We start from the raw sequence: 22,171 nt of genomic DNA on the forward strand, positions 1-22,171 counted from the left end.
CTGCATGCTCTGAGAGCATTTAGTTTTGTACACCATGATTATAGAAACATTGTGTTACAATTCAATGTACAGATCAGACGTTACAAACGTCATGCAAAGCCTAGCTATAGCGAAACACATTTAAACTAAAGTCATTTCGAATTCTCAATTACAAAAGCTATACTTCATCTGTGAATAAAGAACGAAAGATATCATTTTGGTCCTAATTGCAAGCAAGTCTCGGCCCCTTGACAATGAGGTTCGTTTATTTATCGTCTACCGGGCTAGATCTGTGCATTGCATGCCGTTATAGTCAACATTTTATACACACAAATACTTGTCAAAATAATAATAATACTAGTCAAAATAATAATAATTCTTGTCATAATAATAATAATACTTGTCAAAATAACAATATTGGTTAAAATAATAATATTACTTGTCAAAATAATAATAATACTAGTCAAAATGATAATTATAACATCAATAAAAAAGGTAATAATGATATTGATAGAGACCGTCTAAGATGATAGAATTTGCTTGTTTATAATTCACTTGCAACAAGTAGGTCTTAAATTTGCACAGAATCAATTTGATTTGAATAAAGAATAGAGTTAACATGGTTAATACATGCAACATGACTTTTTGAAATATTAGGTGTAAGATTTGAGAAAAATAAACCACTATACTATAAGATTACATCTGTCATGTAATATTGAAAACAAAGCTATCAGTGTAAATTCAAAATATAGCGTGTTTTCAGATTTTCTGGACTTCCCCATTTTGAATTTACTTTAGAGATTGGTATTTTTGTTAAATTTTTTTTATATTTCATAATTCAGATTCGGGTTTTAAATTCGAAATCTTTAAAATATACATGACAGCTATATCTTAAGACTCTTGCTGTGTATATTGGAAAATCACGGGTGAATGTTCATAGAAACATGGTAACGAATCTACTCCAAGTTTGACAGTCCTTAGAAACTATCTGGTTGAAATCAAAGATACAGTTTGCAGAAAGTATAAGTCAGATACACAACAATTAAGACCCAAGTGACATCTTGAACTCACAAAGTGAACAATATATCCATGTCTCTTTTGATGTTTTTTTTACTTCCCTTAAAAGAGAGGAGAAAGATACCAAAGTGAAATTCAAACTCATAAGTCGAAAATAAACGGACAACCCTATAACAAAAAAAAAAAAGAAAAAGAAAAAGACCGCAAGACAAACAACAGTATAAAAACATAACATAAAAAACTAAAGACTGAGCAACATGAACCCCACCAAAAACAGGGGTTGGTCTCAGATGCTCCGGAGGAGTTAAAATATCTGATGTTCTGATGAAATATTTTAAATATTTTGTGTATGATTAAGACTAGTACGATGAAGGTATTTTCATAGACATTTTAAATAATATATGAGCTGCGTCGGATAGAAATGACCTTATGCAAATGAATATCAATACATCTGTTATCCTATCACGGATTGAAAAAAAATCTCTATAAGTCTGTTGCTGTTTGAAAATTGAGTTGTTATAAGAACCAAATAAAACGGACCAAAGTTCATCTTTCATTTCGTAATTGAATGTTCCAAAAATCAATCAAAGTCTTATACATGTACATGTATATGTGCACTTGCATAATGTCGATTTCTATCCGACGCAGCTCATATATAATCCTGATGAAAAATTCAAGGAAGGAGAATCATCTACAGCTCAATGATGATCAAGAAAAACAATTTATTACGAATTTAGTGACATACATTCGTGATGTACCGATCCTTTTGTAAGATGTTATTGATGTAATTGATATTTGTACATGTTATGATCTGTATAATGTTTTACCTGTTGATCTAAGTAATTTAAAACATATACACTCTTGTGAACTTTCTTGTTGATTGTGTTGATTTCTATTGAAATATAACGCATTATTATAGTTTTATTCATTACTACTCAGGAAATAAAACTTATTGGAAATTATTAACATTTCAAAACTGAGAGTAAAACTTTCAAAATAAAATTTCGATTGAAATTGTAGAGTGAAATAAAAGCAGTTACAATCCAAAGTGAAATCAATTATTCGTTATAAAATTGAAATTTGTGTGATGATGATGTCGATTTCAAAGAAGATAGCTCGTGAAATATTTATCAAATGTTGATCATTATCAAACACATGTATGTCTTAAGATAATAATTCGTTTTTACATATTTCTATCTATTATTCATATTTACAATATATATAATGTCAATGACTTTTTTCTTCAAATGATCAATATCTTCGAGGTTTTAAAACGCAACCGTTTGCATTAATTACAGGAAAATGTGTAAAATAGGGTTGATTCATTAGATAGGCGGAGCTCATAATTCTATAATCTGGGATCGTTTTCATATAGATAGGTTGTTTTCATACAAAGGGGTTACATATCCAAATTATTCCTCATTTAGCCATTTAAAGATCAGCATTTGTATAAATTGATCTATTATTGATATGTGAATAAAACAAAATGGTCAATAAGACAGCAATCGAACAACACAAATAACCAAATAATATCTAGAAGGCAAACCACAGTTTTCAACAGTAGGCAGGCTGGTGTTAAGACAATATACCAAACTATGAATCGACACGAGTTCAGAAAAGGCTGTGAATAAATTGTAGAAAATCAACAAATGTATTCATTTAGAGTTTAAATTAGAATCAACAATAGTCAGTCGATATTCAAATATCCTATTCCATATTCGAATCAAATGAAAATAACTGATGAAATCGCATGATCCCCAAAAAGAGCGTGAGCGGAAACATCACTAGGAATAGGATTTTCGTCTACTCGTTTATTGAAATCTTTGATTTAAGAACACGAAAACATGTCTTTTGTTAGAAGCACCACAGATGCATCGTATCGGTCTACCAATTTGTGATGGTAAAACTAATTTTAAACAGCAATAAATCTCTCAAACTTGCGTACACATATGCTTGCCAGAAATCTTGACAGGTTCTTTGTCATGTCACCTTTGTAAAGCAGATTCTTGATATAAAAAAACTCATCAAATATACAAGATTGAGAACGCCAGACACGTGTTTCGGTTACGAAAGACTTACCAGTGACGATTGAATAAAAAAAAGTTAAAAGGTCAAATAAAGTCGAAGTTGAGGAGAATTTGGGGAAACACAAATTTTGCCAAATACAGCTAAGGTGATCCATTCCTGGGGTAGAAAATCCTCGGTATTCTGAACAATTAAAAGTTTAATTTAAAATATGACAATATCAATGATAATTCATGTCATCACAGAAGTGCTGACTACTGGAATTTGAAATATTGTGTGTGATAATGTTCTGCGCTATTACACATTTCAATAAATTATTAACTTGGTGGTAATTACAATTCATCAAAGCATGCGACAATGATTCTAATGTGTATCTATACTTTTAATTTATGGTTGACATCCTTTTATTCAACTTCCTTTGAAATGCAAATCTGAATTACATCATACATTAATAAGGAAAGAAGTGGATGTTAATTTTCTCAAAATATGTCAAATATGCTAATGATGTAATGACACTTTCATTTTATGTAATAGTTACTGTGCAATCACATTTCAGTATCATGAGACCTTTCTTTGTCGTTTTGAACATTGGTCAACTGGTGCTGCCTATATTTCTCCCCCACTTATAGGTATTCACCTATGTCTTCATAAAATTAGTGGGAGTGTAACAGATTTATGTCCCGGTATTAACTATGATAATTAATTTCTGTGGTAAGTACAACTAACCAGCTGATGATTATGACGTGTCATAATTGATTGCTTCTTTGATGTACGCATTAGTGTTTTACTTCCGAGGTCATACGATTGGATATTACTAACAACATGCATTAAACTGATTAATTTTTGCAAATTAAAGGATATGTGGACACTATATCATATCACAGCAAAAAGTAAAATCACAAAAATACCGATCTCCGAGGAAAATTCAAAACGGAAAATCCCTAATCAAATGTCAAAATCAAAAGCTCAAACACATCAAACGAATGGATAACAACTGTCATATTCCTTGACTTAGTACAGGTATCTTCTTATGTAGAAAATGGTGAATTAAACCTGGTTTTATAGCTAGCTAAACCTGTCACTTGTATGACAGTCGCATAAAATTTCATTATATTAACAACGATGTATGAACAAAACAAATGGACATAATAGGTAAAAATGTCAACCCAACGACAAAAAAGAACAAAAGACATCTAATGAACAATAAACAGTATTTAACAATAAACTAGTATCTAATTAATACGTCCAGCTCTTAATAAACTCTAGTCAAGAAAAGTGGCGGAAAAATTAAACCGATACTTTCAACCATCAAAAACACATTCTCTTAAATGACAAACTAATATCCAGATCTATTAGAAACCGAGAGGAATGATGTTCCGGATTGTGAACATCTACTGAAGGAATCTTTGCCTTCTGTCTTTCCTTGCGTCTTTTTGTGTTGTGTTTAATTAGCCGCAACATTACTTATTTATACATATATAATAGCTATGCAGTACGGGCTTTGATCATTGTTGAAGGCCTTATGGTGACCTATAGTTGTTAATTTCTGTGTCATGTGGTCTCTTGTGGAGAATTGTCTTACTGGCAATCATACCACATCTTCTTATTTTTATATGTATGTTAATATCTAATTAATCCACAGAGAATACTGTAAACCGGGTTATTTTCACGCCATCTTTATTTTGCGATTTGCCAACTTAATCTTATTTCGCGCCGTTTTGAATTCGAGATTGATGGGGGTCTTTTACATTTTTTTTTAAATGACGCTACATTTGTGCTTCAAGTGGTGAAAATTGATCAGAGACTTAATGACTGAAAAAAGTGAACAGTTATCGTCGGTACTTTAATGCACGTGCAGATGTAACGTTATTTCAACATTTATGCTTGCATGTAAAAACTCAAAAAAAATTAACAAATTAACAAATTAAGCTGCCTTGATTACGACGAATTAGTCAATCTGTTGATCAGAACAATCAGTGTAGCAGTTACAATATGGTAATCATTTTAAAAATGATTAAAATATGTCATTTACCTAGCTGTCATGAGTGTTGTTTGTATAACAAAACAATTAAATTCCTCTCGCTCGAGATGACTTTCATTTGAATTCGATTGTCAGTCATGAGTTAAAAGTTTTGATTTTTGATACTACCTTTCATTTTAAAAAAAGTCTGTAAAATCTTTTTAAAAAAATTGTCCCTGTTTATAAACCTATTGGTATAGGTTCATCTATGCTCCTCATCCTTTGAATCGAGTTTTCCTTGAAATATTCGCAGAACTGTTTGTATTTTTGCGTTTCAACTATTACTCAAAATAGCGAAAATAGAACTGCTGCGAAAATTTCCCTGTTTACAGTATACAAATAAAAATAGGAATACCAAAATCTGAGGAAATCACTGAGGTGTGTCAACAGGGTAAACATTTCCTTAAATGCATGCACCTCCCTGTATGCAAATCCTCGTTAGGTCAAAATGTCAAAATGGGGAATATGACACATTCAGTAAAGAAGCAGATTAGATTACCACTTCTTTGCTATATATATAAAAAGAAGATATGGTATTATTGCCAATGAGACAACTCTCCACAATAGACCAAATGGCACAGAAATTAACACCTATCGGTCACCGTACGGCCTTCAACAATGAGCAAAGCCCATACTGCATAGCCAGCTATAAAAGGCCCCGAAATGACAAAAGTAAAATAATTCAAACGAGAAAACTAACAGCCTAATTTATGTACAAAATAATGAACGAAAATCAAATATGTAACACAGCAACAAACGACAACCACTGAAAGTGGTCTATTACGTGCTCTTCTGGAACATTTGTATACTGTAGAGTTTAAGTGTTACAATTTGATGACAATGTTATCGTCTAGAGAAATACGACAATACTGTTAAAACTAGGCAGTCGTTTTTCTTGCAGTTTGGCTTTTACGTTTTGGTGTTTCACCTATTCAGGACGTGTTGGCAACTTGTGTCGCTTCTATATTTATTCAGGTAAAAGGCTTAATATTTTGGTATAATATTTTTGAAATGTTGTTTGTCTTTTTATACTTTTCTCTTGGTCATGGAAAACTTCTTTTTTCTTCGACTCATCGTTTCTTATTGCGACCTTGATATCTTCTGTCGTCTTTTTTTTCTATGAATTCCCTATATATAGTCTTTTTGAATAGTAATTAAAGTGTTTTTCTAAAGAGAGGCGAAAGATACGAAGGAGATAGTCAAACTCTTACGTAAACAAACAAACAAGTTCGTGGCAAAAACAAAAAAAAAAACGAAAAACGATCAAAAAGACAAAGAAAGTATACAAAATTCAACAAAGAAAAAAAGACTGAACAAACACGAAATCCACCAACCAAACCCGAGGGTGATCGCAGCTGATATGTCTCATTCTGTATGTCACATTCGATGAAAAAAGGGACAGGATTGTGGTTACGACAATGGGAGCATATCCGTCGTCATCTCTGAAACAGATATTCCACAACGGTTAACCAACTCATGATTGCGTCCGTAAAATGTTCGAAAGGATAACCTTGATTTCATTTTTTTTTGTTATACTCCTTTGCATATTAATACAGAACATCCATCTTCAATATAGTTATTTGTTTGTTGTTTACAAAATATGATATATTGGAACTCTAATTTCATTTAATGATTAAAAACATGAAGTGACTAATTTGCACATATTAGTGAGAGTAAACACATATATTGCATTGACAAGTAAATAATATTTACATTAAATTCAGTCTTTTTCTATAATGGAACGCACGATCAATTATTCTTCACAAAACCTCACTTTACCAAATGAACCTGCTGGTACCGATGCAGTTGAGACCCAATCACGATAATTGTGTTATATTAACAAAATGACACATATGTATCGTTAAACATGCAAAAACACGAGAGATTAATATGAACGAACTAGCTTCACTCTTATTATCTTGCTACTCCAATAGAAAGAAAAAAATGTTTCGTCAAAACAAATTACAAGTAGTTAAACACCTTGTAAAGAAATATACCACCTTATACGTAAACAAATGTATGTAAACAATGGAGTCAGTCGTGATGTATATAAATAATTATGAATTTTGACAGTTCCGCATTGTTTTCGTGAACTTTAGTTTTCTTTTTAGAGACCATCAAATATACCCTTTAATGTACAATTTCTATCTTCATTAATTTAAGGTATTGTTGCAAGTTCAATGATTTAATCCTGCTTTATTGAATGAAGATCTGAATACCACTGTGTCGATACCACTGCTTGTGTATCACAACCACTGTGTGTTGACATTGATAACTATGATAATTAGTTTCTGGTACATTTACTGTTGACATTATTCGAAACACTAAAGCAGAGATTACCTTAACATCTGGTTTTGGTGCCAATGGTGATATTGATGTAGATCGAATGCGCGTCTAGCGTACCATATTATGACCCTTATATCTTTGATGAGTTTCCTCACACAGAGTTTGGAAATTAAGCAAACATTGGTATACTGTCTTTAAATTTTCGATTTAATATCTAAACATTATATAATTAGACCTTGAATAATGTGGCCCATGTGTTGCTTAATAGAAAAACAAAGGATATGGGATATCCATCCATGACACAAAATCAGTACATGCACAGCAAAAAAAAAAAAAAAGACACAAAAAGCTGTTCTTCATCTCAAAGTCACAGTGTATGCCAATTTTATGTTTTATTCCTTGTACAAGCAATTCTTTATTGGATTCTAATCTTAATTTTCGTCTTGGATGAGATGCTTGCTACCTTATATATGTACTCGATATGATCTTATTTTTATCATAATAATTTCATGTATAAACCAACAGGTTTTGAAACACAAATAACTAAATTAAGCGTAAAATTCTTAAATCTTCCGAACCTCTGCTGATTTTTGTTCCAAAATTAATAATAATCCGGGTGATCACTCAAATAATTCATGAATAAACTTCATGCGAGTACTCTTAGATTGGTACATTGTGTTGTTTGTCCTTTTGTTTGTCGTATATATAGATCTTTGATTTTGCTTTCATTAACTGCGACATTTTGTCATATATACTATAGTATAATTTGCTATTTATTATTTTTATACATATATCCTTATTTGTATACTCATATGAAGCAGAATTAAGGTAGTACCTAACACTACAGGGAGATAACTCTGTAAAAATCAGCTAGACGTTTTAATCACGTTGTACTGTTAAGAAAATATTAAGCTTCTCAATGATCAAAATTAGTGTTTGTCTAACTGCTATATAACCAATGAAATTTTTCTGATGAAGTGGTTGGTTGAAATTTTTTGAATTTTTTATATTTTTGTCAAAGGGTCAAAGTAAACATTTTGTCAAAATTTTATGAAAATTAAACGAGCCAAATTAATATTAGTCAAGGTGTTGGGTACCACCTTAAAATAACATTTTCTCAATGGGAAAAGGAAAAAAAAAACTTATCGTCCAAAATTTTACTTTCAGATATATTGATGATATCTTGTCACTCAATAACACATATTTCGGTGAGTACTTGCATCTCATATATTTTGGTAAACTTGATATTAAGGTTACCACCAAAACAAGAAGGTCTGCTTCATATCTTGAAATGTTTCCTAGATGTTGACACACATGTGAACGACTTTAAACTAGAATCTATGACAAACGTGAGAATTTCAAAATTTCATAATTTCAACTTTCCAAAATATCCCATATCTCAGCAGTAACATACCCTCTGTCCCATCTTATGACGTTTACAATTTTCAATTGATACGTTACGCTCGTACATGTTCAAACTACTATAAATTCAGAAATTATTGCTTACATTTAGTATTGCGATTTTGTCATTTAAGACCAAAATGCGATTATTATTTATGCGATACTGAGAAAAAAGGGATTGGCTAAAATAGTTATCAAAGGTACTAGGCTTATAATTTGATACGCCAGACGCGCGTTTCGTCTACATAAGACTCATCAGTGACGCTCAGATCAAAATAGTTTAAAAGCCGAACAAGTATAAGCATTGCTTTAACATAGTTGCGAGGAAGAACGACTGGAATCGATTTTTCGGCAACATCACAAATTTGTAATGATATGTTTGTGTGTCTGAACCAAGTTAGGAATAAAACATTTGTTTTCCACTCGTTCCGTTGATTGATGACGTTTATTATTGTCAGTTTTTATAGACTTCCCCTTTTGAATTTACTTTGGGGTTCGGTATTTTTGTTATACTTTTTTCTCAACTCACTAGCGCTATGTGTTCACAGTATTAGATGTTTAGATACCATACATACACTGCTACTTTTGCATAGGTACTATTTCTGTACTTAAAATCTGTAGTACTGGAAATTTACTTTTGATATTTAGTACTATTTCTTTACTTTAAAGTTATTGTAATATTTATGTACCTGTATTTTACAGTACTTGATTTGTACTTGAAATTTTGGTACAGAAATAATACCAACAGTGATCACAATATTCCATGTTTGAAAATCATAACTTTAAGAGATTTGAAATAGACAAACTTTCTAAATGCTAAAAATGTAATGGTGTAACCAACAATCCGTAGTACTTAAATTTTAAGTATAAATCAAGTACTGTAAAATACCGTTACTTAAATATTACAATAATTTTAAAGTAACAAAATAGTACTGAATATTAAAAGTAGATTTCCAGTACTACAGATTTTTGGTACAGAAAATATTACCTATGGAAAAGAAGCTGTATACTGTTGTCTTATATGTAATTTTACTGATTGTGTCCTATTATCGATTGTGAAATTTTGATCTCGCGGGATTCCCATTACCGGTGATGCATGCATAGCAGGAGACGCTCACCCGGCATCGCCTCTTTAGCTGTTCATGCGATTGCTTCAGTTTTATTTGTTACCATAATTGGTCTTCCTAATCGATTTATGAGATTAAGTCATCGGTAAAATACTAATACAAGGGAGTGTTTAACGACCTTGACTACCCATGAGGGGTCGGTAATACTGTTGCCTTTATATACCGTTATTGTAGAGCAAAGTCATTTTCTTGTACTGACTGTATGTTTTTTTTATCTAATGTTCGAGATTGAAAAGGGGAAAAGGGGGGGGGGGGGGGTGGGGCAGGGGTATGCTAAAAATAAAGTTTAACCCTGCCACATCTTCATGAGTTATTACCTGGTCAAGAACCGCGTCAGTAGGTGTCGTGTGTCATTTGTTCATGTGCTTCATTTCTTGTTAGAACTGGGTATTGACTTTAACTGGAGTATATATTAAAAAAAAGATCATTCATTTTGGTTCTTTTTATTCTCTAAAAAGTCATTATTTGCCTGTCTATGATTTACTTGTCAATATTGAGGAGTCTATGATCTATACAAACACAAAATTATTAGAAATATTTATCCTTTTAGACAGACATCAGGAAATGAAATACGCCAATTTGTATTCCAAAACCTTTTCAGTTTGTAATGCACTTCTTATTTTTAACACTAATCGAAGTTTGCAGATTTATCAATATTGTCATTTTACGTCACCTCTGATCATTCATACATGTAGTTTAATTAAATATTCAGAAAATTAACATTAATTTGCCAGAAGATGAACAGTAAACTAGTCTTACATGTACAATTGTATAAATTCAAGAGAAAACTGAAAAATGATTAATGCGCCACCAATAATAAGATAAATACGAAGAAGATTGGTCTTATTTTCCATGGCACAAAAACAAGCTTTTATGTTTGGTACAGATAAAAAATGTTCTCGATGTATCACCAACTTCTCCTAAATTATATCTTTATGTATTTAAACTTAGGTGACGCACTATAAATTACATGAAAACATTCATTATTTACATCCGTATTTTATTTACCAGGGGCCAGATATAAAGTCACAGATTCATACTTAATCTTTGTTAAATTTAACAGTTTGATGCATGAGAAACTACTTTCACCGCAAGTTCACGTAAGGGACAAATGTTATCATGCCGACAGTGTTCCCCATTGACCATTCATTTAACATAATGTGCTTATCTACGAACGAGAAACCGTTCGTTGGTCTCGTGCTCGCATCGAAAGCGAAAGATTCTTGAAGGTTCAGCTAGCTAAAAGACCAGGTTTAACCTATCATTTTCTTCGTTCCGTAGATAAATATAGTCTTACGTTTGATTTTGTCAGTTTTTATGAACTTCCCTCTTTTTGAATTTTACCTTTAAGTTCGATCTTTTTGTTCATACTTTTTTTCGATCTAGATTCTGGACCAAATCAAATCATGAACATTGAAAGTTGCAGCCACTCCCCTTAATTCATTTTTAAGAGTTAAAAGACAAATCGACTTGGAATTAAAATCATGTATCCGGGTATTTAACATGTCCTACTGCGGACGAGGACCTTATTAACTATAAACGTTAACCTACCCAGGCCTTGCGGTCATAAATCTTTTGAGCATGATTATCGTACTCAGACCCAGAAATCAACCAATCAAAATACTAGATTTGGTGTTTCGAGCACACATTTTGTACTCCCAGTACTGAGTAAGGTTTTATGACCGAGGGCCCAGGCCAGTGTGTCAGTCTAGTACAAGCATTACAAATTCGTAACGAAGCAACATGTTATTGTCTTAAATATACATAGAGTTCAGCCCTTTTCGACAATTTTTATAGTTTGTTCATATGTAATGCTGTTACACCCCTGTCCCAGGTTAGGGGAGGATTTGGCGCCTGTAAACTTTAACCCTGCTACTTTATGTATGTGCCTGTCCAAAATTAGTATCCTGTAATTCGTTTGTTGCCGTATATCATATTTGTTCTTCTTTAATTGATTTGTACATAAATCAGGCCGTTAGTTTTCTCGATTGTTTTACATTGTCCTTTCGGGGTCTTTTATAGCTGACTATGTGGTATAGGTTTTGCTCATTGTTGAAGGCCATACGGTGACCTATGGTTGTTAACTTTTATGTCATTTGGTTTCTGGTGGAGTGTTGTCTCGTTGGCAATCATACCACATCTTCTTATTATTATATGTAAGTTATGCCACTGAAATACAACACCAATCGATCATAATCAAAATAATGGTTCAGTAAAATATTCGTTGATACCAGTTGATACTTCCTTTAATGGACTAAAAGTACTAAAGATGTAAGAATTCCAGTAGTTAGTATTCATCATTGGTAATATAGTATTCTTAAAATATGTTTAGTTGACAAAAATATTTTACCATAACTTATCCTTGCAATGCACATGTCTTTGTGTTTGCTTAGGTGACATAATACGTATCCGTGTTATTGGTTTTATTGTTTTAGATGCGTGCGATAATGACAATCAAAACATATGCGCATATGCAGAATCAAATTATAAAATATTTTTAGTATTTTTCTTTTTGGAATGTCAGGAATTATTTTTATCAACAAAGTAAATGTGTTTGTGAACAAAAAGGAAAATAACAAACATACCGAACTTCAAGGAAAATTCAAAACGGAAAGTCCGTTTACAAATGTATTGTTTTGGCAATTTAAGAACACATGATTCTCATCCTCTCATTATGTATATTACAAACATGCACAGTCTTTGATTTCTATGGATCTATTACTATCTGCCTTTTTCAATTAAAGAGGCATGTTTGCTCATTCCAGATTAAATTTTCTAAATTCAAAATTATTGTATTATTGTAGATAATGATCTCCATTTAACATTGTTTAACACAAGTTTAAGATAACCTGTTTGGTTTGAATAAGAATAAAATTTGCAATTTACAACTGTAAATTAACAGTGGTGCGCTTCGTTCATGCTTTCGCCATATAAACTGCGTCGAATAGAAATCGACTTTATGCAAGTACACGTATACATGTACATGTATAAGACTCTGAATGACTTTAGAACATTAAATACGAAATAAAGGATGAATTTTGGTCTGTTTTGCATAGTTCTCATATTAACTCAATTTTCAAACAGTTACAGACTTGCATAAAGACATTTTTCAACCCGAAATAGGTTAACAGATGTATTGACATTCATTTTCTGTTTAACTTAATTTATCTCAATTATAATTCATTATAATTACATTACATGTATGTTTCATTAGAATCCGTTAATTTGGCTTACACTAATCGCAAGGCACTCCAATCTCATATTTTATTTGCGTAGAATATACAACAGCTATGACTGCATGTATGCATGCGTTATCCATCACAATGTTAAAATAATGCAGTGAAAAACAAACGAAGTCCTTAGTATAACTCTTAATTTTATGGTTGTTGCATAGAAATGTAAATATAAGAAGAGATTGCTTCTTTTGGTGATTTTACAGGGTAGAAAAAACGTTGATCGTACGCACATTTATAATATGAAGCGCTTTCGCGCTTCATACAAAATGTGCTTGCGGTCAACTCATTTACACCCCAATAGAATTATGAAAAGAAGCATTCAATTCTTAAGCATAACCAAGAAATAGTATGCTTTTGTATTTGTGATTTTATGCACCTTACGTGTGGAACATACTAATGAGAACATCATGAAGATTTTTTCAATGCATTGTTATATGATAATGATTAATTCATATATATATAGAACAGAGCTACATACATGTAAAGTGATTAATCACCTTTTTTAACCAAAGTTAAAACTGCTAGTGTACAACATTAAAGTATTTGTACATTAAGATTGAATTGCCCAAAGATTTTGTTGGAGTATAGAGATATGGTCTGTCTTAGTTTTTCGTCCGGCATTTACCCCTATTTTGTGCAGGGGAATTATGTTTAGTTGTTCGGCATGTATGAATACCCAGAAATGTCTGTTTAAAATAAGGATGCTTGATTTGTTGTTCTTATTGGTTGAAAATACAACGCTATCTGTATGTTTAATTTAGGCAACAAGAGTTGATTGGAGTATGGAAACATGATTTGCCATAGTTTTATCGTCCGGCAGTAACACACATTTTGTGGAAGGAGAATATGTCTAGTTGTACGGGATGTATGAATACCTAGAAATGTCCGTTTAAGGATGTTCGCGCCTTTTGTTTTTGAATTTTGCCTGATTTTCGGAATCCTCTGGTTTTATCCATGTATTGCTATTAGAAATATTTGCCCGCTAACCACTACTTTTCTTTTCATAATTTTATAACATACAGTTTAAAAAGCCATATTTGAAAATCTTATAAAATCCTTGTTATTTTTTCATAGTTTTTAAAAGAAAAAAGCGGCCAATGTTAAAAGTATGAAAAATCTAGAGAGAATCATTTCCCGCCAAATTTTCGAGGCTCATATCTCGAAAACAAGCACACGGACCCTTCATGTTTTTATGCTTTTCTAGTTCCTTTGTTTATATATTATCATTTTATAACAGTCTTTAAAAAAAAACTGGAAATTTTGAAACAGAGTAGCGAACATCCTTAAAATTTGTTGTTCCTCATGGTTTGAAAGAACCACGCTGTCTGTATGTTTGATTAGGCAGCATTAGTTAACAGATCTTCAATTATCCTTGCAAGAACTCCTTTAAAGTATTTTATTAAAATCATGGGCTACATCAAAGAGTATAAATTCCCAAAGACTTTACGATGATAAATTGTAAAATTGCTTCATTGATAGAAACATTTGGGTGAATCTAGTGCGCAAACAATAAAAAGTATTTAATCTTTTCACATGTGACAATGACAAATTATTATGTAAATCTTAAATATGTTTTTATATTTCACTTTCTCATCGCATCTGCTTCGGCAGAGAAAACTGACATAGGAACTAACATAGTTATCTTGTCAACATGTGGAGAAAGAATCTGCTATCTCTTCCTTTTGCACTTAAATCTCTCTTCGGTTTTGGTTGCGTTCGTGTTGCTCAGTCTTTACTTTTCTATGTTGTTCATTGGCTAGAGGTATAGGGGGAGGGTTGAGATCACATAAAAAACATGTTTAACCCCGCCGCATTTTTGCGCCTGTCCGGAGTGTTGTGGTCATTTTTTTTTTCATCGACATGAGTTTGAGTCAGGAGCCTCTGGCCTTTGTTAGTCTTGTATGTTGTGGTCATTTTTTTTTCATCGACATGAGTTTGAGTCAGGAGCCTCTGGCCTTTGTTAGTCTTGTATGTTGTGGTCATTTTTTTTTTTTCATCGACATGAGTTTGAGTCAGGAGCCTCTGGCCTTTGTAAGTCTTGTATGTTGTGGTCAGTTTTTTTTTTTCATCGACATGAGTTTTAAAATCCCTTTGGTATCTTCCATCTCTGTTTTAATAGTGAAATGTTCTGATTGGTTGTGTACGACTAGACAAGTCAACTTTATTTACAAGCTTAGGCACACTGAGCTGCAACAATAGCAATACATTACACAATTCAATCATAATATACAACAATGATATGAGAATGACATCAACTTTCTTGGTTAATATTAACAGAGATGCTATATATCTCTGTTTCAGTGGTGCATCTTATTTTCTTAGAAAACATATATAATCTTGAAATAACTGTCTTATTGCATAGATATATCATTTGGGAAAGAGGATATTCGTAAAGTAGGATGGAATATATTTTCCCTCGGATTACTACGTTAGACAATATGTTGTTAAAGTACGAGTATAAAATTATATAGAAAAAAAAGTATAATAACAACAATACCGAACTCCAAGGAAAATTCAAAATGGAAAGTCCTTTATCAAATGGCGAAATTAAAAGCTCTAACAAATCAAACGTATATAAAAACAAACTGTGATATTCCTGACTTGGTGCAAGCATTTCCTTATGTAGAAAACGGTGGATTAAACCTGTAATGTATTCGTCATCGATCTCATAGATACTACTTACGAGAAATAAATTTGATACACAATAGCACACGAACACGCGTATACAAATATAGTCACACCGAGTTCTCCCGTTCAGTAGTAATGCTGTGAGAGAGGCATCTATTTGTGGATACGGGATGTTTGAAAACAAAGCAGTGTCCGGACGGAACGGAAACGGTTAGTGTGTAGTTAAATTCCTCGTCACGTATGCGTTATGTGGGTAATAACGTTCGTCCATACTCAAGTGTGTGTTCTTGTATATTTTAATTTTAGGAGAACCACAGCATACTGTTTTTTTTCGAAAAACATTTTGTTGTGTGTCTAGGAGTTTTATTTTCATGATTTATATATGAATATGACAATCATAAAGTTCTATTGTACGCAAACCGAAGTTATAAAACATGTTGTTAAAAATTAAAAGTTGCGAAACTGTTATATCTAGACAGGAATCTATTCAATCTAAATACACAACATAACATGCAATTTTAACAGGAAAAAAAAACTTGGTCAAGGAAATATCATTCAAAAAATGGCATATGATTATAAAGCTTTAAAATTTGTTTTGCTCTTGTTTTTTAAAGCTCAAATAGTGAATCGTGGCAATTGACAATTGTTTAACCACAAGTTCATAATAGGAATAAGACAGAAAACCACAACTTAAAAAAAGCAACTTATTAAGACATTTTACAGTATTTTCGTAGTCAAATAGCAAAAAATTGACCACATATTCTTATATAAATATTTAAATGGATAAATAGGTTTGGATATAATAATAGTTCTATTAGAGGCGAAATAAAAATTCCCGTCTGTAAAACTGTCGTTATTTTCGTTTTATAAGAACTTCTGTGCATAAAGAAAAATGTCTTTGCGATCGATGACGAATACATTACAGGTTTAATGATAATCTACCGTTTTTTATATAAGGAAATGTCTGTACCAAGTCAGGAATATGACAGTTGTTTTCCATTCGTTTGATGTGTTGGAGCTTTTGATTCTGCCAATTGTTGAGGGACTTTCCGTTTTGAATTTTCGTAGGAGTTCGTTATTTTTATTGTTTTATATTTTATACACTATCTTTTGCATATTGTGAAACGTGCATTGCTGTGTATATCTGTGTATGTTCATGCTCGTATTCGTATATGCTCGTTAGAATGTATATGCTAGTTTCTGATGATTATATCATGTTACCTGCTTCTTGATTTCATGATACTCAAGGTGTGTTTTATTTTCACAAATGTTCCAGGTGTATTGAATTTGGCAAGACCGAAACATAACCTGTAGATATTAACTTCCATATTGTTTGATCATTTTAAGTAGTATACTTTTCTTATTTACAATTCAACAGTATAGAGGGGCCTCGATGGCCGAATGGTCAACAGTATAGATTAAAGCACGAACCACCAAGAAGGGATAAGAGAGGCACATGTGTACTTAAGTTAAACAGGCATGCGCATTGCTTAAATATCTGTTTCAAATTTTCTGTTCGTCAGGTTTGCTCAGCAATAAGATTGGATGACTTTTTGTTAGTAATTGATTGAATTAAGTCTTTCGAAATGTTCCAATGGAAATTTTTTTTCCAATGAAGGTAGTTTGAGATTTACCCAATGGAAATTTATGATGAAATTAATTATGGCCGTAAGTGACATTTTACATATGGTGTTTTCCTGTACCAAGTCAGGATTATGACAGTTGTTATCCATTCGTTTTATATGTTTGAGCTTTTGATTTTGCCATTTAGAATTTTCCTCGGAGTTCGGTATTTTTGTTATTGTTATTTTCCTTTTTTCTTCTTTATTTTTGTTCCCGTATTAGCGAAATACCTTCGTTAATATCTCTAACGAGTAATAAGTCATAACTGCAAAATGACACACACAGTATTCTGAACTCTGTAATATCAAAACAACAACTTATGAATCTTTATTGTCAACATATACAGTAACAATGTGAACATGTGATAAAAAGCAAAGATGGATACACACAGAAACATAGACCAAAAAAATAAAATTGAACAGTGCCTTTTCCTAACCTAAAAAAGTGCCCACCCTCCGCTGGCACCCTGCTTTTTTCAATTTTTAACTGGAGTACTGTAATATGTGGTATGATTCCCAATGAAACAACTTTCTATCACAGTCTATATGAGGCGGATTTAAGCGTCTATGAATAACCGTACGGTCTTTACCAATGAACACAATCCAGACCGTATACTCAGCGATATAATAGGCTCTGACATGAACAAATAAGAAACAATTTAAACAAAAAGCCAAATGCCTTATTTGTGAGGAAACGATAAACTAAAACAATATGACGGACAGCATCCAGTGACAATTATTGAGTTACAGGCTACTGACTTGGCTGGTGGAGCTTTTATTCCCCGAGGGTATCACCAGCCCAGTAGTCAGCACTTCTGTGTTGACATGAATTATCATTGATATGGTCATACTTATGAATTAACTGTTAACAAAACTTTATATTTTTGAAATACTAAGGCTTTTCTACATAAGGAATAGATTACCATAGCTGTATTTGGCAAAACCTTTAGGATTTTTTGGTCCTCAATGCTCTTCAACTTCGTACTTTATTTGGCCTTTTTAACTTTTTTTGGTTCAAGCGTCACTGATGAGTCTTTTGTAGACGAAACGCGCGTCTGGCGCAAATACAAAATTTCAATCCTGGTATCTATGATGAGTTTATTTGGAACAGGTATATATAGAACTTGGCTAGTATTTCTTAGAAGTAAGTTTGGACGACTTTTGTTCATAATGGATTGACAGGTGTTTTACGTGAAAATAAAGCTCGACAGAATATGTTGCAAACAAATTAAGACATTAAAACTTGCAAAGAAGAATTGTTTGTCATTACATCATGACATGTGTATGCCTTTATTGCACAAAACCTCCAACTTTTCTTGATCAATGACAATAATAACTCAAGAAATTACAATTAAATTTAACATTTTCGCTCCATACTCAAAATTTATTACCATGATTACATAACTTTCCTTTGAAAAGTGTTGTTTCTATGTAAAACATATAACAGTCGTTACAAAATGTTCTGTTGCATGTTGGTAAAATAGTATTTTTTCTTTATTGTTTAAGAGTGATGTTTATTTTCTTTTGTCATGACAAAACCGAGGTTGTGGTATTGTATTAAAATAAATATAATTGGAAAAAAGGTTAAAATAAAATCTCAGTCTGGTACTACAAAAAAAATGAAAAACATTTATTTAAGCACACGTGTTCTGGTATTTTTTCATTGACAGGTTTTGCACTACATATGTATTTGAATACTAGTGGTTGGTTTTCACGCCTTTTTCATGCTTAAACGTTTGTCTATGTCTTTATATGAATAAAAGGAAATTTGGGGTAAAATTAATTAACTTGACTTATCATTAAATGTTTACTTACATTGGTTATCTCAAATAATGTTAAAAAAAAGAGTCAAAAGATACCAATGGAATATTCAAACTCATAAGTCGAAAAGATAAATATCAAAAAATCAAACAAAAGTATACAAAACACAACATAGAAAGACTGAACAAATTAAACCCCACTAAAAGCCGGGGGTGATCTCAGGTGTTTCTGGTGAAACAGGGACGTCTTAGCCATTCGAAACACATGATTTGGTTCACTCATTTTAAGTGTGGTTCAATATTAATTTTGATAGGTTGTGTCTGGATGTATTTGCTTTTGACATTTCATTGTTTTTCTTTTGGTCATTATACTTCCTGTTCTTCCTCGACTTATGTTGTATGTTTGCCCCTTTAAATATACCTCCCACATTTTGTAGAAGATAGTTCGGAAATATCAAAGGGATGTTTGAACTCATAAGTCTAAGACAAACTGACTACTCCATGGTAAAAACAAATCAACAGTAGACAAACCACAAAATAGAAAAATTAATACTGAGCAACACGAACCCCACCAACAAAGCTGGGGTGATCCCAAAGGGTAACAGACTCTATTCCACATTAAACGCATGGTCGTGTGTCATATTATAAGTATAAATTCGGTGATAAGTCTAATTCGGTAATGTCAGATTTGAGGACAACAGGACAGGATTGTGGTTATTAAAACTGCAACATATCCGTCGTCAACATTTCGTAAATTGTACAACATGCCATTATGAACCAAGTCATAAGATATTCCATATTTTTATTTTTATTGTATTTTTTTGTTTTTTTTGTTAGTGTATACTAAATCGGGATACCGTTTTGCTTTATCGAATAAGATATGTGGTCAATCGACGTTGGCATGCAAAATAAGTTCCTTTACTTATAAAAAACTCATTACGACTCCTTGCCAGCAAGGATTAAGACCTTATCACAATATGAGACATGTAAAACAATAACAAACATCAATATTTACATTTGCAATTGCAGGGGGAATGGACTTTTATAACATTCCCGCCTACAGGTCACATTTGCTGCGCCATGCATGTCTTCTATTACATCACGTTGTATCGATGTAAGAATTGTTCAGATATGTTAGAAATTTAAATTCCTTCAGTAGTACCATTCAATTATAGTATGAAACTTGATTAAAAACATGTAAAACGTGTTGTTTTAACACCTTCTAAGATACAAACAAGTTATTTTGACAAACGCATTTAAAAATATACAAATTATCCAACATTGAAAGTTTGTGTAACATAAAATGTATATGTACTAGAACTGCATTTCCTTTGAGAATCTTGTTATAGGCCTGACGACAAGAAAAGAAACTGTATTTTGACACTTGATTAGCTTAGATAGAAACAAATAAAGTTTTCCTTCATTTAACATTATATATTTATAGCAATGTTGAGAGAGAGAGAGAGAGAGAGAGAGAGAGAGAGAGAGAGAGAGAGAGAGAGAGAGAGAATAATATAAGATATACTAACATATTTTGAATTTTTCTTGCAGAAAATACATAACAGCTTTATTTTTATGAGTTATGTATAAGGAATACTGAATGTTGAAGTGCATTAACCGGATCAAAACTAATAGATCGGAAGTTGTATGTACATTGTTTAATATTTTTTTCTTCACAATTGACGGAAATTTTGTGGATAATCATGTACATATGTCCAGAAGTAAACATCAAACGGAAGAGATCCCGTAAGAAGTCAACAAATCGTGAGCGAGATTTGATCAAGGTCACGCATTATTGGTTGATCATGTTTACCGGGTGACGTGTCACCAGGAATTGTAACTATTGTTAACACGACATCTTTATGTTTGTGGTTTTGTACACATTTTCCTCACATAGTTTTATACTACTAAAAAAATTGATTATCACGTATAAATACTTTAAAAACAAAACACGGTAGTCTCGGTATTTCATTCAGTACTTGTTTCTGATAAAGGAAATAGTAACAAATATTGTACGTATCTTACTGTCAACCATTAAGATATTTCATAGAAGATGACTTATTTATTTTAAATAAATACTTAAATATATATGAAAATAATATTAGTAAAGATTCAGAATTATTGTACCTCATTTTATAAAAATGCTGATTTATTGATTAGTTTAATAGCCCAATTAGAAATAACATGTACTAGTATTTGATTCAACTATTATCATTATATGAATCTAATTTAACATTTCATGTTTTCTGCGAAGCCGACCGTAAAGACATCCATTGTAAAAGATAATCATTCAAACAAGATTTTTTTTTTAATTTGAACGTACTAGTTTGGACACAGAAAAGTACTGTCACCTTCATTTATATAATTCACATTAACTCTCATCTGTCTCATATATTCTAACCCTACTACAGGGCAACATAGATATTATTATAAGGTCAAAGCGAAGGTAATATTACTTGTCAAGGTATACGTCAAGGTCGTCCACTATAATCCGTTTTCAATGATTTAGTAATACGACAAATCATATACTGTCATTCCCTTTATTTTTCTAATGACAAACATTAATTCCTTTGTAAAATCATCTTGTATATCAGATCATGATCAGATAAGTTCAGGTAAAACAATTCTCATTTTTTTTAGTTTTATAAGGAAATGCAGTTTACTTTGATATGGGAACAGGGATTAACAAGTGTACCGAAATCTTCGAAATATAAATGGGCTATGGTAAATCTAACGGAAACAAACAAATACTGTAATTCAAATAAAAAAGTCAGTATAGTGTATGCTTCTTCTACTAACAAATTAGTTATATATTGCATGTCGTGCAGTAGAATAAAATGAAATCATATTTTAAACTTTGATATGCAAATAAAGTCTTACTATTCGTCGGGCATTAGAACATTTCAAATAAGTTTTTGTCAAATGAGAATACTATCTTAATATGAAACATTAGGACATATCTGCAATTGATGCTTACTCATTTGAAAAAAGGTTCCACGACCGGAGCATCTAATATTATCCCGCTTGTTAATGGGGCTTGTGTTGCTCAGCCTTTAGTTTTGTGTGTAGT

At 31.9% G+C, this 22,171-nt stretch overlaps 1 protein-coding gene across 2 annotated transcripts in view; it reads left to right on the forward strand.

Moving 5' to 3' along the window:
* LOC127718473 (sodium-driven chloride bicarbonate exchanger-like) overlaps window positions 1-22,171 on the forward strand; it is a 67,200-nt gene that overhangs the window by 2,157 nt on the left and 42,872 nt on the right. For both annotated transcript variants that reach the window (XM_052224518.1, XM_052224519.1), the window contains exon 2: window positions 8,495-8,535. The gene's annotated coding sequence lies outside the window, so the exon portion shown is untranslated. The remainder of the gene's footprint in view (window positions 1-8,494; window positions 8,536-22,171) is intronic.

Source organism: Mytilus californianus, unplaced genomic scaffold, assembly GCF_021869535.1.
Source record: "Mytilus californianus isolate M0D057914Y unplaced genomic scaffold, xbMytCali1.0.p SCAF_10, whole genome shotgun sequence".
NCBI lineage: Eukaryota > Metazoa > Mollusca > Bivalvia > Mytilida > Mytilidae > Mytilus > Mytilus californianus.